Source organism: Bufo gargarizans, chromosome 1 (assembly GCF_014858855.1).
Source record: "Bufo gargarizans isolate SCDJY-AF-19 chromosome 1, ASM1485885v1, whole genome shotgun sequence".
NCBI lineage: Eukaryota > Metazoa > Chordata > Amphibia > Anura > Bufonidae > Bufo > Bufo gargarizans.
Genome location: NC_058080.1, coordinates 101,489,744 through 101,510,190, shown reverse-complemented (window position 1 = coordinate 101,510,190; position 20,447 = coordinate 101,489,744).

Here is a 20,447-nt window from a genome sequence, read left to right as displayed (position 1 = left end):
TAACCTACCAATCCTTTTAGTGTAAACTAAGGAAGACACAGTCTGCCTAAAAAAACCTAAAACATAGTACAAGACCCTAGTCCCTCAAAACTGTTTAAAATAGAGTGATAACTCTGAACCGAGATTAACCCCTGTCAGTATCAAAACTTTCTGGCAACACTATACTCTCCTGCTACCTGCATGTAAGATCATATCTGTCTCGCAACAGCTGAGGTGTGACACCTAGAGACCAGATTGATATAAACAGAGCTCCAATAGTGGAGCAGAACATTAGCAGCGGTTCACTGCGATTTCATAGTCCACCGCTTCATCTCGGACGCTGTCGATCAATCCAGTCAGCCGCTTCCTCTGGAGTCTGGAAGAATCCGGCTCTGTCTCCCTCTTGAATCCTCAGCTTGGCCGGGTATATCATTGCGTATTTAATTCCCAGCTCCCGCAGACGAGTCCTGGCATTTGAAAACTGTCGCCGTTGCTTCTGCACCTCTGCTGTAAAATCAGGGTAGAAGGATAACTTCGCATTTTAAATTTGAATGTCCTTTTGTCTGGCAGCCGCCAGAATAGCATCCCGATCCCTGTAGTTTAATATCTTCATTATGAAAGCCCTGGGAGCAGCCCCTGATGGTAAAGGTCTTGTAGGGATCCTATGGGCCCTCTCCACCGCAAAACTGGATGACAACTCAATCGGACACAGTATAGTGTGAATCAATTGCTCAGTATACAGGGAGTGCAGAATTATTAGGCAAGTTGTATTTTTGAGGATTAATTTTATTATTGAACAACAACCATGTTCTCAATGAACCCAAAAAACTCATTAATATCAAAGCTGAATATTTTTGGAAGTAGTTTTTAGTTTGTTTTTAGTTTTAGCTATTTTAGGGGGATATCTGTGTGTGCAGGTGACTATTACTGTACATAATTATTAGGCAACTTAACAAAAAACAAATATATACCCATTTCAATTATTTATTTTTACCAGTGAAACCAATATAACATCTCAACATTCACAAATATACATTTCTGACATTCAAAAACAAAACAAAAACAAATCAGTGACCAATATAGCCACCTTTCTTTGCAAGGACACTCAAAAGCCTGCCATCCATGGATTCTGTCAGTGTTTTGATCTGTTCACCATCAACATTGCGTGCAGCAGCAACCACAGCCTCCCAGACACTGTTCAGAGAGGTGTACTGTTTTCCCTCCTTGTAAATCTCACATTTGATGATGGACCACAGGTTCTCAATGGGGTTCAGATCAGGTGAACAAGGAGGCCATGTCATTAGATTTTCTTCTTTTATACCCTTTCTTGCCAGCCACGTTGTGGAGTACTTGGACGCGTGTGATGGAGCATTGTCCTGCATGAAAATCATGTTTTTCTTACCTTGCAGACTTCTTCCTGTACCACTGCTTGAAGAAGGTGTCTTCCAGAAACTGGCAGTAGGACTGGGAGTTGAGCTTGACTCCATCCTCAACCCAAAAAGGCCCCACAAGCTCATCTTTGATGATACCAGCCCAAACCAGTACTCCACCTCCACCTTGCTGGCGTCTGAGTCGGACTGGAGCTCTCTGCCCTTTACCAATCCAGCCATCTGGCCCATCAAGACTCACTCTCATTTCATCAGTCCATAAAACCTTAGAAAAATCAGTCTTGAGATATTTCTTGGCCCAGTCTTGACGTTTCAGCTTGTGTGTCTTGTTCAGTGGTGGTCGTCTTTCAGCCTTTCTTACCTTGGCCATGTCTCTGAGTATTGCACACCTTGTGCTTTTGGGCACTCCAGTGATGTTGCAGCTCTGAAATATGGCCAAACTGGTGGCAAGTGGCATCTTGGCAGCTGCACGCTTGACTTTTCTCAGTTCATGGGCAGTTATTTTGCGCCTTGGTTTTTCCACACGCTTCTTGCGACCCTGTTGACTATTTTGAATGAAACGCTTGATTGTTCGATGATCACGCTTCAGAAGCTTTGCAATTTTAAGAGTGCTGCATCCCTCTGCAAGATATCTCACTATTTTTGACTTTTCTGAGCCTGTCAAGTCCTTCTTTTGACCCATTTTGCCAAAGGAAAGGAAGTTGCCTAATAATTATGCACACCTGATATAGGGTGTTGATGTCATTAGACCACACCCCTTCTCATTACAGAGATGCACATCACCTAATATGCTTAATTGGTAGTAGGCTTTCGAGCCTATACAGCTTGGAGTAAGACAACATGCATAAAGAGGATGATGTGGTCAAAATACTCATTTGCCTAATAATTCTGCACGTAGTGTATGCCTCCGGGGCGGAACCTTCCACCCTTTCGGGTAGTCCCAGGATTCTGTTATTATTTCTTCTATTGCGGTTCTTCGCATCCTCCACTCTGGCAAGCAAGATTTTCACCTGTTGCAGGTTTATCCATATCATGGCGTAGACAATTTATGTCGCTCTGTAAGTGATCAATCTTTGTTGTCAGAGCCGCCTGACATGCAGCAATGGCAGTCGTTATCTTGTCAGTTTGGAGCTCAGCACTCACAGCGCCACTCTGGTTCAAATCCATCTCAGTCTGGCTCATATCATCTACCACTTCCTTAGCTGGTGTAGAGCTCGCAGATGACACTGTTTTGCGGCCCATAGGTGAGATTGATAAATGGCTTCTGCTGTTCACAGGTGTAGAGGAGGGGGTGCAATAGGCGACTCTGTAGGCTTCAGATATGGTATTGTAGCCGTCACCAATGATAGTTTCACCTAAGGAGGGGGTATCGACAACAGTATAGTCCTTTATCTTTAGTGGCAGGGCAGTTTCAGGAGACAGCGTTCCCCTTAATGTAGATTACCCTCACTCCTATTATAGCTTCTTAGCTTATGCCACTATGGGGTACCTAGCCCGTTGTCTGGGCTCCAGGTCCCTTGCTTCACCATCCTCCAGAGGCACTTGCAGGAACCCCTTCTCTCCCCTACCTCCTCCTGGGTTAACTTCCTCTCCCCTTACTTGCTTATCACCACGTGCGGCGGGGGGACGCAGGGAGATCGATGCCTTCTTGTACCGGCGACTCCTCAGCTTCACAGCAGAAACGTTTGTAGCCTGCCACCACCGCAGCGCCTCAGGAACCTGGACAGCTCTCACCGATGGGACCTCTGATACCGCCCATATCCGCTCCAGCAGCAGCGCTCAGCCGTCTCCCTCTCTCTTCCCAAGATGGCCGCCCTCCGTGCCGAGCAAGCAGCAGTCTCTCTCCACATCAGTCACAGGGATGCCGCCCAGCGCCCGAAACACTGCACAGGGTGCTTCAGTAAGTGTCCACAGCCGCTTCTACAGCCTTCAGGGTGGTTAAACATGCAGGTAACACAGGATTAGATCAGGATGGCAGGGGAGCTCATACAGCGTGCGTCTTCACTCCATGCCCGGCAGACCACGCCAAGTAAAAGTTTTAAAGTTATTACCACAAAGTGACATGTCAGATTTGCAAAAAATGGCCTGGTCAGGGAGAGGGAAATGGCCTGGATGTGAAATGGTTAACAATGCTTTCCCCCTACAACTAAGTACTTTATGTCTACGGAGCAGGGCGCGACTGCAGGTCGATCCCTATATCTGCGCACATAGCTTTTGTGAAGCTCCCCAGTAAATGTTTTTCTTTTCCATCACTGAGTTCTGTCATAGGGGCTCAATACTGGAAAAGAACTGATCAGTTTTATCCCCATGCATTCTGAATGGACAAAAATCAGTTCAGGATGCATCAGGATGTCTTCAGTTCAGTCACTGAACGTCGTTTTTATTAACGTCCAAAATTCCGGGTTAATTGCCGGAATGCCGGATCTGGCATTAATTTACATTGAAATGTATTAGTGCCAATCCGGCATTAAAAATACTGCAACACCGGATCTGGTAAATATGTAAAAAAAAACACAACTGATCCGTTTCTCCGGATGACATCCGGAGAGACGGATCCGTTCTTGCAATGCATTTGTAAGACGGATCCGGATCCGTCTACAAATACTGTCCGTTTGCAGGCAGTTTTGGCGACAGAACTGCTTGCCGGATCACTCTGCCGCAAGTGTGAAAGTAGCCTTAGTTGTAGGGGAAAGCATTGTTAAGATAGATAGAAAGTTTAAATTCAGCAAAGGAGGACAGTTAGATAGGCAGAATAGACAGTTAATGAGTACAACATTAGGGTAAATGTAACTACTTAGAACATTTAGAAGAACTGATATATGACAACTAAGTCAGTTTTGTGTAACACAACAGCCACTTACTATAACTACAAATAAATAACTATAAGATAGCACTACATAGCTTTTGATATTCTTTTAATAAGTTAGGCTCATAAAGCTTTTTAAAAAAGAAATATAATAAAGATTGTTTTTCTAAAATACACTAGGCCATAAACAGAATCTTATAGCCATTGGCTATTGTTTAGATTAATTTGCAATATTAAATATTCTGGGCCGTAATTTGGTCTTTTTTGTGTCTAATATATAAGGTATAGCTTTGGCGCAAGAGTCCAGCCACTTTTTAGAATTATATTCAAATGAGAAGTATCATTTATAGGGAAGCTCATTTATAGATAGATAGAGAGAGAGATCATGATTATTTTCAGGAAAAACATAATAGTAACTGCCCTGGGAACCCATTTGACTATTGGCTGTTGTGTGCCCATTTGGGGATGTATTTTTCTAAACCCCTTTCTGCATTTCCCACATCTAGGACATCAAAGCCTTTGTCCAGGCTTTTACCAAAGTATGTACTGTGCTTCTTAATTCCTTCTACTTTATGAAAGTCTCTACTTAGTCCCAACTTATGTATTAGTAGAGTACCATGCAGATGGCATAACCAATCTGAGATGCCTTTCACTTTGCTACTGACTAAGGGTTTCCTTGCACCTTTTCTTTTTCTCTTAACCACTTTTCTACTGCATAGTACTGGCTATTCTGTATTCAACTCATCTGTACTTGGTTTTGACACCAGGTAGTTTGTTTTTTCCACTGTGGATATGGTAATAACGATTCTCTTGGACCAATCGCTTGTCAGCAGTGTAATCACATGATTTTCATGGTACCAGCTTGGCTTCCTTGGAACTTCCTCAGATGTGGTGCCAAAATGGTACCAGGTACTATCTGCAACTTTGGTTTAGTTGAAAAATTGAAAACCAGTGTAGAGTTAGTACAGTCAAGGCGGTACCATGCACCCGAAAAGGGGCTCTTGTTTCTAGTTCTCAACATGTTAATTTCCAATAAGATTCCCACTCCTAGGATCAAGGACATGAGTGGTCTATTAACCTGTAATGACTGTTTGGTCAGATTCGTGACATCTACTTTTTGTGTTGCTGGACCTTCCCTTCCTCATTGCCCCTCCATATTCCCTTTCTCTTTACGGAAACTTTTTTCAGACCCCTGAAATGCCTCCCCATACGCCCGGGCCCCTCACAGTGTACTTATATAGCTCCCTGGCACCCACGTCGCTCTTGGTCCCCACACGGGGGGTCAAGCCAATGGCAGATGGGGGTGAGCCTCCCTAGCACCGCCTGCTATTGGCTTCCTCCCAGACACTGAATGTATTAATCCGCGCACGAGGAGAAGCTGCGGCAGCAGTGCGGGGACCGTGAGCAACATCAGTACCGATGAGTGGGGTAAGTACATTGTGTGTGAGGGACCCAGGCATATACTGGGCATTTCAGGGGTCAGATAACCCCTTTAAGTAAATTAAGCATGCTAAACATTATTGGAATTTGGTTGTATCCTTCATTAGCTTGCTGTAATGTGTATACGGGAACTCAGTCTATGCCCTGTGCCTGACTTCCTGTGAGCTACAGGATGACATCAACAATCAAATCCTTCCTAGCAGCTCTCATGGCCCTCCCCTCCTTCTATGTATATCTCTGCATTCTGTTGAATATATAATGCCTCCCCCATCTGAAGGACCAGGACTGCAGATATACAGTAGGTAAGGTATACAGTTATTAGCTGCAGTTATATAAACCTCCTGACTCACACTGCCTGTACTATCTGTGTGTGCTGACTCGCCAGTGCAGTTCTATGAAATGTAGCTTCATACTGGTCTCCCTGCCTCCTGCATGTAAAAGCTGACAGGGGATAGAGATGGCAAGGCAGAGGGGTAGATGGGTTCAAACTGCATCACACACGGGACCCCGCAGTGTGAAGGGACAGCAGTTCTGTGTCATGGCTGCCCTTACACAGCACTCAGTGCAGTGTGGTGAGAATCCAGCCACTTCTTCTTTGCAAAGCCAGGCATGTTGGGAAATGTAGGATTCATCAGAAAAACCTTATCTGAAAGAAAGAAGGAATCAAGGTGGCTGACAATCCACAAATTGCACATCAAATAAAACAGGCATACATCAGAGCCTCCATCTCATTCTTTAATAATGGCCTATCCTGCACTATATAGCCAAAGAAAAGAAATCCTGGCATGCTTCTTCAAACCAGATTGTGGAATATGAAATAAGATTCAGCACAAAGATCAGTAGTGGTCCAAGGGGGGCTTCAGGCTAGCTGTAACTGAACCCAGCATTTGGCAGCATGTTTTTGACCTTAAGAAGGTTTTTTACTACTTTCTTTGGAATATTGTCCAGCGCTGACCTACAATTAAGACTCATTCCCCAATAATAATGCTTACAAAATGTAACAGAAGCAGTCACTGTCTGGTGAAATATAGGAACCTGGTATGTATTTTCATCCCATTTTTGTGGGAATATTGAAGAAAAACATTTTTTAACCTCAGAATATATGGTCAATGGTGATTTATAATATGATAATACTCTTTAAAGGTCAAAATTATGTGTCAGATTACTGTAAACATTTTGCCTCTTAGCACAGCTAAAGCTTACAAAGGATAATTGTTTTATTTATAAGTGGTGACATTTTAGGACTGTTTCTATCAAGAATTGTATTGTTGTAGTGTATGTAAAGTATTATGTGTAGCTTTCTCTTGTTGCATTTTTGCTCACAGAACTTAAATTGGGAATAAAAGGCACAAATATTCCATGGAGAGAGCACGCAGCACATAATCAGTAATAACTTTCTAAAAATAAATATAGATTTTGAACCATAAACTCCATATTTTCAACAGCTTAACACAACCTGAACACAAGATGTACTAATATTTTACATTATTGCAAGAATGTATGAAAAAATGCAAAATGATCTTTGGCAAGCTACCTAACTCATTGCTAGAAGTGGTTAAAAAGGGTTGTCCCATGGCTTTTGCCCCCCATTTTTATGGAGCAACATTAAAACATGGAGCCCTTGTTCATGTGACTGGCGGAAGCTCCAGTGGTCGAACCACCGCAGATCAGATACTTATCTCCTATCCTGTGGATAAGTTGTCTTAATGGGACAACCCCTTTAACCGCCTGTTTTTCTGGAATCCAGCTTGTGGGGATGGGGGGCCTGCTTTAGCTGATGATATCTCCTGATTGGTAGTAGCTAGAGAAATTGAGTTCTTATCGAATAAATGCAGTAAAACCTGCTTTTACCTTCACTTTCGGTTAGATCCAATGCATCCTGATATCTAACAGTGATCTCTTCCCATGTAGTGAAGATAATGCTGTGATTCTGGTATTGTTTGAAAGGTTGGAATACCATATCTCTATCTGCTACCTAGCCAAAGATATTAAAGCAGCTGTGCTCCCCCCATTCAGTCTGAAGGAGGAGAGGGAGCAGTTGCAGAGCTGACAGCCTGCAGGAAGAGAGAAAAAACTATAAAAATGTATAGAAATTTGTCATTAACATCATTGTAGTGACCGAGAAAAAAAAGTAATGTTATTTATACCACACCATAAATTAAGTCCACAAAATTATGTAAAAATTACAGTGTTTTTTTATTTTTCCCCCTAAAAATAAATTAATAAAAGTTATTTATTACACTATATAAACACCAAAATGGTTTCTAAAAAAAAATAAAAAAAATCTAATACTGCAAAATAAAAAATTTTTAAGTTATGACTGCTGGAACATAAAGGGGGAAAATGTTACTGGTCCTTAAAGGGAACCTGTCACCAGTTTTATGGTGCCCTAACAAAGGGCAACATAAATATGTGACTGATTCTCTTAGCAAAATGCTGGGTCACTTTCTTTAATTGACCCGGTCAATCTGCCAACATCTTGTATTGAAAAGCTCCCGCTGATAATGATGAGTCCTGAATATTCATGAGCTCCTGACTCTCCACACCCCCACCTGCTGCTGAATGACATTTTTTTTCCATATGAATCAGCAGCAGGTGGGCAGGGGAGTGGCTATAGCTCTAAATTAAATATACGCTGGACTCAATGACATCACGCTGGACTCAAATCAGCTCATTAGCATGCAGCATGTGGCATCTTTGTGTGTATATTATGAGGTAACCTTCTGTCACACCAGTAAGTGACAGAAGGTACTTTTTAGTAGTTAATGATTCTATATAATTAGTTAAGTTATAATCAAATATCCACATGACAGGTTCCCTTTAAGGCTAAAATTTATTATATCACTAAGGGGCAGGGCCAGTGCACGGATTTTTGCCAACACAAGCCAAGCTACATTTTGCCCCCCCCTCGTAGCTCACCTTGCCCTGGACCCGTCAGCAGCAGCTGGCTCCTCTGTGTGATCCTGGTATCTTCTCTCTGATTCAGACAATCGCTGGTTTGAGGACAGTATTTTTCGCCCTGTAAGACGCACCTAGGTTTTAGAGGAGGATAATAAGAAAATAATATTTTCCATTGCACCTCAGGTCAGACCAGCAATCAGACCCCTAATGTTAATCAGACCTCAGATCAGATCCCAATGCCTCAGATCAGCCCCCCATGTCAGCCATTAGCCCCCCATGTCAGCCATCATGCCCCAATTTCAGCCATCATGCTCCCATGTCAGCCATCATGCCCGCCATCAATCATGCCCCCCCCATGTCAGCCATCAGCGCAAATAAAATAACTTACCTCTCCTGCACGCCACCGCTCCTCACCACCAGTGCTCTCTCTCTCTCTCTCTGCTTCCTGGTTGCGCACAGTGAGGCAGCACTTTACAGCAGACAGCCGAGCAGAGGACCAGGAAGCGGTGAGTACAGATCCTTCACTGCTTCCTGGTCCTCCGGTACTAATGAAGCGCTTCATTAGTATTCATCCCATAAGACCCAGGGTCGAAAAATACAGGGTATTTAAAAAATTAAAGTTTAATTTTTTTCCGCCCCCCCCCTGTCTCCGCGCCCTAAAGCAGCCGCTTGGTCTGCCTTATTATAGCACCGGCCCTGCTAAGGGGTTTACTTTAGTCACACATAAAAAAAAAGTTACATTTTTGGGAGTTTTGGGAGGATTTTTCCAATTTCAATGTGACTGTTAGGAGCTTAAAGGATTTTCCCACAAAAACGTCACTGTTGGGATCCCCACAGATTACTAGAATCCTGAGTCCCTCGTTTCTCACCTGCACAACCACAGTGAAGAGTTTGCTTGTTGGTCAGGCATACAGCTGCACTCACCTGTAAAGAGTTTCTGTTGGGCAGAAGCATGCATATTATTATTATTATTAAAGCACCATTCATTCCATAGCGCTGTACATATGATAAGCGGTGCACATACATAATACAGACAATTGCACTAATCATAAACAAGGCGAGTTACAAACTGGTACAGAAGGAGAAAGGGCCCTGCCTGTGAGGGCTTACAATCTACATGGTATGGGAGAAGGACACAGTAGGTGCGGGTGAAGTTGGTCATGGCAGTATAGAGGCAGCAGGGTCACTGGTTGTAGGCTTGTCTGAAGAGGTGGGTTTTCAGGTTTCTCAGTAGGTGAGAGTCTGATATGTTGGGGTAGCGAGTTCCAGAGTATGGGGGATGCGCCGGAGAAATCTTAGAGGCAATTGTGGGAAGAGGCGATAAGAGGAGAGGAGAGAAGGAGGTCTTGTGAGGATCGGAGACTGCGTGTGGGGATGTATCGGGAAAGTAGCTCAGAGATGTAGGGAGAGGACAGGTTATGGACAAACTTGTATGTATTTGTTAGTACTTTGAAGTGAATTCGCTGGGCAATGGGGAGACAGTAAAGGGATTGGCAGAGAAGAGAGGCAGAGGAGTAAGAGGGTGAGAGGTGGATTAGTCAGCCAGCAGAGTTGAGTATAGATTGGAGGGGTTCGAGAGTGCTAGATGAAGGCCACAGAGGAGAGGGTTGCAGTAGTCGGGAGATGATGAGGGCATGTACAAGCATTTTTTCGCATATTCAAAATTAAGGAAAGCACAGATGCGGGAGATGTTTGAGTTGGAGCCGGCAGGTGGTGGAAAGGGCTTGGATGTGCGGTCGGAAAGGAGAAGGACTGTGGAATGCCGACCATACACAGTAGCTGACTCTTCACAGGTGTAAGTATGACTAGTATAAAATGTAGAATAGACATTATGGATAGTCCCTATATATGTTTATGAGGGCACAGTAAATGGTCAGTATGTAAGGTTTAGAAGGAAAAGGATGAGACTTGTGGTCCCTATATGGATATGAACCAAATGCACAGCCTTCCTGCACATACTACACATCAGCACCATCTACTGTACTTCCTTGTGTACAATGTGATACATATATATATTTATACATGCCCACATCATGATTAACATGAATACACATATACTTGGACAAAATTATTGGTACCTTTCCGTTAATGAAAAATCCACAATGGTCAACTTGAAACTGACAAAAGTAATAATCGACTAATTGAAATCAGACATTGCCTTTGAACTGTGGTTTAACAGAATAATAATAAAAAAAAAACTAATAAAACTGGCCTGGACAAAAATAATGGTACCCCTAGAAAAGATTGAACATAATTTGACCACAGGGACATGTTAAAGTAAGGTGTGTCCTGTAATTATCATTACAGGTGTCTTCAAACTTGTAATCAGTCAGTTTGCCTATTTAATGGGTGAAAAGTAGTCACTGTGCTGCTGGTATCATGGTGGGTACCACACTGAATATGGACTAAAGAAAGAGTTGTCTCAGGAGATTAGAAAGAAAATTATAGATAAACATGTTAAAAGGTAAAGGCTATAAGACCATCTCCAAACAGCTTGATGTTCCTGTTACTACAGTTGCACATATTATTCAGAAGTTTAAAGGGAACCTGTCACCAGGATTTGGGGTTTAGAGCTGAGGACATGGGTTGCAAGATCGCCACTAGCACATCCGCAATACCCAGTCCCCATAGCTCTTTGTGCTTTTGTGTATAAAAACCGATTTGATACATATGCAAATTAACCTGAGATGAGTCAGAGCTTGAAAATATGACTCTTCTCTGGTCACACAAGTGAGATATGACTCTTTTATGTTAATTTGCATATGTATCAAATCGTTTTTTTTTTACACAATAAAAGCACACAGAGCTATGGGGACTGGATATTGCAGATGTGCTAGTGGCCATCTAGCAACCCAAAATCCAGACAGGTTCCCTTTAAGGTCTACGTTCCTCCCTGGACATGGCCAGAGGAAAATTGAAGAGGTGGATAACACGAATGGTAACTAGAGATGAGCGAATTTTCGGTTAGGAAATTCGTTCACGCTTCGTTTGGTGGTAAAAGGTGAATTGCGTTATGGATTCCGTTACCACTGACCATAACGCAATTCTATGACGGAATGCATAACTGAATGTATAAACTTCATAATAGAAGTCTATGGGCATTCAGTTATGCATTCCATCATAGAAATGAGTTATGGTCTGTGGTAACGGAATCCATAACACAATTCACCTTTTACCAGTGAACGAATTTCATAACCAGAAATTCGCTCATCTCTAACGGTAACCAAAGAGCCCAGAACAACTTCCGAAGACATAAGATGTGAACTCCAAGGTCAAGGTAGATCAGTATCAGATCGCACCATCCGTCGTTGTCTTAGGCCACATTCACACTCGCGTTTGGTTCGGATCCGTTCAGATAATACAACCGTTTGCATCTGTTCAGAACGAATCAGTTTGTATTATCTTGAACATAGCCAAGACGTCTTGAACACCATTGAAAGTCAATGGAGGACGGATCCATTTTCTATTGTGCCAGATTGTGTCACAGAAAACTGATCCGCCCCCATTGACTTACATTGTGTATCAGAACGGATCCGTTTGGCTCAGTTTCGTTTGGCTCAGTTACGCTGCAAGCAGCGTATTGGTGTCCGCCTCCAAAGTGGAATGGAGATGGAACGGAGGCAAACTGAGTGGATCCTTTTCCATTCAGAATGTATTAGGGCAAAACAGATCAGTTTTGGACCGCTTGTAAGAGCCCTGAATGGATTTCACAAATGGAAAGCCAAAACACCCTGATCTAAATCCTGCTAACCTCTTCCGGACACATGACGTATCGGTACAGCATGTTGTCCCAGTACTTAAGGACACATGATGTACCGGTACGTCATGTATAGTTCCGATCACCGGCGGGCGGTAATCGGAACTGGGTGCCTGCTCAAATCATTGAGCAGGCACCTTGGGTCAATGCGCCGGGGGATCCTGTAACCGCCCCGTGTCGGCGATCACAGCAAACCGCAGGTCAATTCAGACCTGCGGTTTGCTGCGTTTCCGGGTTATTCAGGTCTCTGGGGACCCGATAACCCGGAACAGGATGGTGATCGGTGGTGTGATAATACACCACCAATGACCATCCTGCGATCCTGAGAGGTGATGGTGACATCACCTCTCAGGATTGCCTCTCATTGGTCGGCTGGGCGTGCGGGCAGTTCAAATTACTGCAGTGCTCCTCTTCTCCTCCTTTTCAGTCCGGGAGTCGAGGAGAGAGGAGCCATGCATCGGATCTCAGAGCCAGCACCCCGATCTGTGCAGGGATCATCAGCCAGCACCCATCTGTGCCCCAGCACCCCCATCTGTGCACCAAGGTATTTAGGGAAAGGTTAGGTTAGGCAGGGATATTCAGGGAAAGATACTGAGAAAAAAAAAATATATATTTTTGTTGCATCACCCTAAATAAATTTGTCTGGGGTTCACAGCACAGCTGTGTGACCCTAGACCCCCCAGGGGTGCTGCAGCTTTGCCCCCCCCCCCCCCAATTTTTTTGGGGTGCAAGCATATATATTTTTCTGCGTACGCTGACTGTGGCCGGCTGATCAGCACTTTAGAATTTTTTTTTTAAATCTCATTTTTTGCCCCTTTTTTTAGTTATTTTATAATTTTTTTGTCTGTTAGGTTTAGGGTAAGTTTGTGAACACCTGTGCCCCCACACACACACCAAATAAAGTTTAACACACACACACGCACTCCCCTATGGCCCGCCGGATGTTCTCGGCAGAGGAGGCATACGCCCAGCTTGCCTCCGAGTCCAAGAGCCCCAGTGAGGACGAGGATGACCCCACTTTCCTTTTGTCATCGGCATCCTCCTCATCATCTTGCGATGATGATGAGCCCCCAAGGCGGCGGAGACACCGCCAGGCGGAGCAAGGGGACCACCATGCTAGGGACCCTGTGACCCACACTAGTACGAGCAGCTCTGGGGCTTGTACTAGTTTTCCGGCCCACCAGTTAAGTCCACCGGAGCCCCCTGCCGGTGAACTTGCCTGGTATACCCCAGAGCGTTTTGAGCCCGTGATTCCTGATTTAGTAGGCCAACCAGGAATCCAGATTTCCACAGTGGGCTTTACTGAATATGACTATTTTAGTCTTTTCTTCAGTGACCACTTTGTAAATCTAATGTTTGAGCAAACAAACCTGTACACCCAACAGTTTGTTGCTCAACACCCGAGTTCCTTTTTGGCTAGGCCCGGTGGCTGGACTCCAGTCAGTGCAGCCGAAATTAGGACGTTTTGGGGCCTCGTGCTGCACATGGGCCTAGTCAAGAAACCTAGTGTCAGGCATTACTGGAGTGGGGACGTCCTCTACCAGACCCCACTTTACAGTAAGGCCATGACACGCCCCCGGTTTGAGGTCATCCAGAAAGGCCTGCATTATGCAGATAATGCAGCATGTCCCCCTCCCCCCAAGGTGATCCTGCCTATGACCGCCTGTACAAAATCAGGCCGGTCATCGATCACTTTGGGACAAAATTTGTGCAGGCCTATGTACCTGGAAAGGGAGGTCGCGACTGGTGAGTCTCTCATTGCTTTCAAGGGAAGACTCATTTTCTGCCAGTATGTTCCCTCTAAGTGGGTGAGGTATGGCGTGAAGCTGTACAAACTTTGTGAGAGTACCTCAGGGTACACTTACAAGTTTTGTGTGTACGAGGGGCAAGATTTCCGTATTCAACCCCCAGAATGTCCCCCCACTCTGGATGTTAGCGGGAAATTTGTGTGAGACCTTATGCACCCACTGCTAGATAAGGGTTACCACCTGTACGTGGATAACTTTTATACTAGTATCCCCTTGTTCCAGTCCCTCGCCACCAGATCCACGTCCGCTTGTGGGACCATGCGGAAAAATCAACTCGGCCTTCCTACCCACCCCCTCCAGGTACCTATCCCCAGGGGTGCGACCTGTGCTCTTACCAATGGAAACCTGTTGCTGGTCAGATATAAGGACAAGCGGGATGTCCTTATACTGTCCACAATTTATGGTAACGGCATCACCCCTGTGCGAGGTATCGCGGCAATGGTCCTCAAGCCCGATTGCATCATCGACTACAATCAGTATATGGGAGGAGTTGATCTCTCTGATCAAGTCCTCAAGCCATATCATGCCATGCGCAAAACCTGGGAATGGTACAAAAAGTTGCGGTCTACTTGGTACAGGTTGCCTTGTACAACTCTTTTGTGCTGTCTCGGAGCGCTGGCAACACAGGGACATTCCTTCAGTTCTATGAGGCAGTCCTCAAGAGCAGGCCGGAGTACCTCGGGAACTGGAGGCGCCCTGATCGTCCCTGGCTAACACTTTCCAGGTGTGGTCCCCCATACTGGAAAGAAGGGACGGACCCAAAAAAGGTGCAGAGTGTGTCACAGGAGAGGGACACGGAAGGACACCACTACTCAGTGTGACATGTGCCCAATCATCTGGGCCTCTACATTATTGGTTGCTTCAGGGAGTACCACACGTCCATGGAGTACTAAATTTATGTTCCCCTTCCCAAATTTAGCCACTGACAAATCGGATAAAAAAAAAACTATGGTTCTCAGACTTGAGACACTAAAACTAAAAATATTTTAAAAAAATAGACATTTTAGGTATCGCTGCGTCCGTAAGAATCTGCTCTATAAAAATACCCCATGACCTAACCCTTCAGATGAACAGTGTCAAAAAAATAAAATAAAAACGGTGCATGTAACGGATCTCCTGGCACCCCGACCGGGTACCTCTGTCGATGGATGCTCCTAGTGCTTCCCGAGGACTCCAAGCACTCCACTTGACACCGTAGGCACTGCAGACCCCACAAACCGCCAAAGCTTGGTTGAGGTCTCACCGTCTCCTACCCACCCTGGACCTACGACAAGGATCCAGGCTCCAGTGGGTGAACCTCTCCTAAATCCAGAGAGCAGGAACATCTCTTACAAGAGCTAGGAGTTATAGCCAGGGGAGTATACAGCGTATAGCAATCCCCATACACATGAGACGAGGCCCTATGTTGAATGTAAAACAGGAACTCTTTATTGAACACAAAAGCGGTGACTTATACACATTTTCCAACAAGGTTACCACCCCCGTGGACCTGGTTGGGAACTGAGGACGTGACCTAGCAGCCAATCCCTTACAGCTTTACAGTTTAAAAACTCCCATACAAAATCCTCCCCTCTGCCTCTGATACAATTACCTTACACAATGGGTTGATGTAATTATCACAGGCAGGAGAATACACAATGTCTTCTGTCCTGGAGACAACCGAGGAGTAATTCAATTATCTCTCAGGACAAAGGGAAATCGCCAATACACACGGGACAATAGAACAGACATCACTATTCAAATATACAATGTCCCAACCATTACAGTAAACAGACATTTAACATATCCCCAGGTGGCTTGGATTTGAGCGCTCAATATATCCAAACAGCGCTCAGATGCCACAAACACAGTCAAATTGCCATGGGGTTTAAGTTTAGCATGGGATGATGGGAGGGCCCATAATCCTGGGGCAAGAGGCTGGCAACCAGGCTTCTCCAGCACCCAGTGACGAGGTTGATTTCGCCACATTTATCCCCTTTTCCAAACAGACTAATGGGGTATCTGACCTTCTGCCAGTCAGTGCCCTTGTTAGTCCAGCAGCCCACCCACAAAACAGAAACAGCAGTGCAGCCCACCCACAATAAATGGTTACTACACCTAAGCAAGGGATAAACCTGTCTATGTCCATGTGCCTCACCACGGCTGTGTGGGGGACTGGTAGACTGCCTTGGTGGGTTGCTGAGTGGGCAGAGACCAGCGGTACTCTGTCCTGGTGCCAGCGCTACCACGGAAGTAGCCTGGTTGTTGGAGGGGGAGACCAACTGTCTCCCCTTTAGATACACAGCTCTGCTGTTGTAGGGAGAGACTGACTGTCTCCATTTTAGATAGACCACCATGCTGCTGTGGGGGGAGACAGATTGTCTCCCCTTTGGCTAAATAGCCCTGTTGCTGGGGAACACCCCTACCCCCTGTGCTGTGAGTGCAGAGACCACGGTCCCATCTGCACTGTTGTGGGGCTTACTGTCTCCCCCTGGTGCGTTAAACTGCCGCTGGGGGATGGAGACTGGGCTCCCAATTTCCTGTAAATCACACGGCCGATGGGGAATGGAGACTGTGCTCTCAATTCCCTGTAAAACATACTGCCGCTGGGGAGCAGGACCAACTGTCCCTACTCCCTGAAACTCCAGCTGCCGTTGAGGATCTGGGCCAACTGCCCCGCATCCCTGTAGGGCCGGTGGAGAGATCTCAGTCCCATCTCCACCTGCCATATGGGGTTCCCCCCAGGACCAGTCTATGAGGTCCCCTACCTCTGTAGCTGGTACTGAAGCAGGGGATACTTCAGTCGGGTCTTCCCAGCTGTAGGGTTGTAGGTCTGGGACTGCCACCCTGCTCTCTGGCAGTGTATATTGGGGCCGAATTGAGCTGAAGAAGTATTGGTAATCCTGCTCCAGCTCCCACTCCTTTGTCACTAGAGATGCCAGGTCTTGTCTCACCTCTCTCGCTGTAGCCCAATCATGCATAGCCTCCCTGTAGTCATAGATATCCCAGAAGCGGGACTCTCCAGCATCTCCGAACTCCGGTTCTGCGAATGCCTCAAACAGGCCAGGGTCATCATAATCCTCACCCTCGGGTCTGTCGTGCTCAGCCATCCAGGGGGAGTGCCGAATCACATACCACCAGAGTGCCTGGTAGGCGTCGTCTAGCCCGAGCTCCTTCCATACCAGGCTCTCAAGTTCTGTCACCCACTCATCCAGGGGCTTCTCTCCCAGAAGGGACATTAGCCGGGCCACTCGCATCCGAAACTGCTGCTCCTCACTAGGGAGACACTCACCCACCGACGCTGTACATCTTCCAGGGCCTTGTGCCAGACGTGCTGCATCCCTCCAGTCCGGGTCATCCTCCTCCTCGTAGTGGAACGCTGTTCGAAGACTAGCCGATTCCATCCTGCTGTAGCCAGGGGCGCTGTATGGATACTAGCATTGCCCTAAATTTTGTATATCCATGAACAGTGTCTCCGAGCTACTTCTCCTCTCACTAGGACACCATCCCACTGCTTGCCACCAATGTAACAGATCTCCTGGCACCCCGACCGGGTACCTCCGTCGATGAATGCTCCTAGTGCTTCCCGAGGACTCCAAGCACTCCACTTGACAGTGTAAGCACTGCAGACCCCATGAACAGCCAAAGCTTGGTTGAGGTCTCACCGTCTCCAACCCACCCTGGACCTACGACAAGGCTCCAGTGGGTGAACCTCTCCTAAATACAGAGAGCAGGAATAGCCAGGGGAGTATACAGCGTATAGCAATCCCCATACACATGAGACGAGGCTGTATGTTGAATGTAAAACAGGAACTCTTTATTGAACACACAAGCATTGACTTATACACATTTCACAACAAGGTTACCACCCTCGTGGACCTGGTTGGGAACTGAGGACATGACCTAGCAGCCAATCCTTTACAGCTTTACAGTTTAAACACTCCCATACAAAATCCTCCCCTCTGCCTGTGATACAATTACCTTACACAATGGGTTGATGTAATTATCACAGGCAGGAGAATACACAATGTCTTCTGTACTGGAGACAACCGAGGAGTAATTCAATTATCTCTCAGGACAAAGGAAAATCGACAATACACACGTGGGGACAATAGGACAGACATCACTATTCAAATATACAATTTCCCAACCATTACAGTAAACAGACATTTAACATATCCCCAGATGGCTTGGATCTGAGCGCTCAATATATCCAAACAGCGCTCAGATGCCACAAACAGTCAAATCGCCATGGGGTTTAAGTTTAGCATGGGCTGATGGGAGGGCCCATAATCCTGGGGCAAGAGGCTTCTCCAGCACCCAGTGGCGAGGTTGGTTTCGCCACAGTGCAAATTTTTTATTTATTTTTTTTGTCACCTTACATCACAAAAATTGTAATAGCAAGCGATCAAAAAGTCATATGCCCCCCAAAATAGTGCCAATTATACAGTCTTCTCATCCCACAAAAAATGAACCCCTACCTAATATAATCAGCTACAAATAAATGGAGTATGGAGAAACTAAAATGTTTTCTTTTTGCTTATTAAAAGATATAGGTCAAAACATAAATAAATTTAAAAAAAGTAGACATATTCGGTATTGCCGCGTCCATAAGAATCTGCTCTATAAAAATACCCTATGACCTAACCTCTCAGGTGAACACGGTCAGAAAAAAAATATATAAAAACTGTGCCAAAACAGCAATTTTTGTCAAAGTTTCCATTTTAATTTTTTTTTTTCAGTAACAAAGCAAGGGTTAACAGCCAAACAAAACTACATTTTTATTACTCTGATTCTGCAGTTTACAGAAACACCCCATATGTGGTTGTAAACTGCCTTATGACCAAACAGCAGGGCGCAGAAGGAAAGGAATGCCGTATGGTTTCTGGAAGGCAGATTTTGATGGCCTTTTTTTGGGCACAATGTCCCATTTGAAGCCCCCCTGATGCACCCCTAGAGTAGAAACTCCATAAAAGCGACCCCATCTAAGAAACTACACCCCTCAAGGTACAAGGTATTCAAAACTTTATTAACCCTTTAGGTGTTCAACAGTTTATGGCAAATGGAGATGAAATTTCAGAATTTCTATTTTTGATAACCTTGCCTCACAAAAATGTAAATATAGAGCAACCAAAAATCATTTGTACCCTAAAAATAGTCCCAACAAAACTGCCACCTTATCCCGTAGTTTCCAAAATGGGGTCACTTTTATGGAGTTTCTACTCTAGGGGTGCATCAGGGGGGCTTCAAATGGGACATGGTGTAAATAAACCAGTCCAGCAAAATCTGCCTTCCAAAAACCACACGCCGCACCTTTCCCTCTATGCCCTACCGTGTGCCCGTACAGTAGTTTACGGCCACATATGGGGTGTTTCTGCAAACTACAGAATCGGGGCAATAAATATAGCATTTTGTTTGGCTGTCAACCCTTGCTTTGTTTCTGGAAAAAATTTATTAAAATGGAAAATGTGCCCAAAAATCTAAATTTTAAAATGTTATCTCCATTTGCCATTAACTCTTGTGGAACACCTAAAGGGTTAACGACATTTGTAAAAATCTGTTTTGAATACCTTGAGGGGTGTAGTTTCTAGAATGGGGTCATTTTTGGGTGGTTTCTATTATGCAAGGTAAGCTTCACAAAGTGACTTCAGACCTGAACTGGTCCCTAAAAATTGGGTTTTTGAAAATTTCAAGATTTGCTTGTAAATTTCTAAGCCTTGTAACGTTCCCAAAAACTAAAATGTCATTCCCAAAATGATCCAAATATGAAGTAGACATATGGGGAATGTAAAGTAATAACTCTTTTTGGAGTTATTACTATGTATTATAGAAGTAGAGAAATTGAAACTTGGAAATTTGCATTGGGGTAAGAAGCCTATTCCCCCTGGGACGTGCACCCTAACTTCGTCCTGGTTTGCACCAGTGCCGCCATTTTCCTTGAACACACACACACAATATTATATATATATATACACACACACACAACACCATCTGCACCCATAGGTCCATTAGGCTTTCATTTGGCACATGGGGTAGAAGAGCAGGATAGACAGTTAGTTCTCACACTGTTAGACCTGGAGAATAGTGGGGACCCTGAGGTACAGACACATATACATAAATCAGAGCCCTTTAGACAAGGAATTAAATCCACGTTCACTCCCCCCTTGTCGGCTGGAGGCAGTCTGGATCTCTTTTTCAAGCAAGTCTTGAAGGAAACCAAAGCACTGATATACCCACAGACTCAGTCTAATCTCCGTGTGGGTGAGCACAAGGCTCTGGCTTGGCTTGAGAAATGCAAAGAGATCATAGTCAAACCAGCCGACAAGGGGGGCAATGTGGTAGTTATGCATAGGACATGTTACATGCAAGAAGCTTATAAACAACTTAAA